The 804-nt window shown below is 39.8% G+C and overlaps 1 long non-coding RNA gene across 1 annotated transcript in view; it reads left to right on the top strand.

Annotated features, from left to right (window-relative positions):
* The first annotated feature begins 300 nt into the window (after positions 1-300).
* The window catches only part of LOC111475714, an 898-nt gene continuing 394 nt past the window's right edge, over positions 301-804 (top strand). Inside the window, exon 1 of the long non-coding RNA XR_002716670.1 lies at positions 301-779. This is a non-coding gene — a long non-coding RNA (uncharacterized LOC111475714). The remainder of the gene's footprint in view (positions 780-804) is intronic.

Genomic DNA, 804 nt, shown 5'->3' with positions numbered 1-804 from the left:
CTTCGTTTTCACCGTCGAGCCTCTGGATTTTGCTCCTCTCGAACCACCTGAACTTTCTTGCTCCTCAGAGATTATCCATTCGAGAAAGCTGAAGTCCTTTGGTTGAATTCTGCCAGAGCTTTCCTTGGATGGAACAAAAGAACAAAAAGGTTAGAGCTAGAGAGGGGAACAAAACATTATTTATAAAAGTGTGGAAACCTCTCCCAAACAGTGTTTTAAAAACCTTCAAGGAAAGCCTAAAAGGAAAAGCACAAAGAGGACAATATCTACCATAAGGTTGTGGAAACCTCTCCCTAGCAAACGCGTTCTCAAAATCTTGAGAGAAAGTCCGAACCCAAAGAGGACAATATCTGCTATATGGGTGTGAAAACCTCTCCTTAACTAACGCGTTTTAAAAACCTTGAGGGAAAACCCAAAGAAGATAATATCTACTAGCGGTGGAGGACTTGCGCCGTTACAAAAAGGGTCTTCTTTGATTCCGGAAAATCTCTCTTTTTCTAGGATACGGATATTGGTTGTTGTAAGCTTATGCTACTAGAATATAGTACATTATATAATGTTTACTGTGTATCCTCATGAGAAAATTAAAGCCCTCATGTTCTCAAGTCTTTAATGGTAATAACTTTCACTTGCTATTGCTGCAGTGGACATTTCATCCAGCATTAAGCAGGGAATTTGGTTCATATAAACCAAATCCCGCTCCGCTACTTCATATCTGCTCATCTTGGGACGTCCTACCTAACCAAGTCATTATGGTTGGCGATAGCCTCAAAGATGATGTGAGTGTATTCTTTTTTATTATTC

The sequence above is a fragment of the Cucurbita maxima genome, unplaced genomic scaffold, assembly GCF_002738345.1.
Source record: "Cucurbita maxima cultivar Rimu unplaced genomic scaffold, Cmax_1.0 Cma_Scf02577, whole genome shotgun sequence".
NCBI lineage: Eukaryota > Viridiplantae > Streptophyta > Magnoliopsida > Cucurbitales > Cucurbitaceae > Cucurbita > Cucurbita maxima.
Note: the sequence above shows the minus strand (reverse complement) of the source record. Positions and strands in the feature narration are given on the sequence as shown.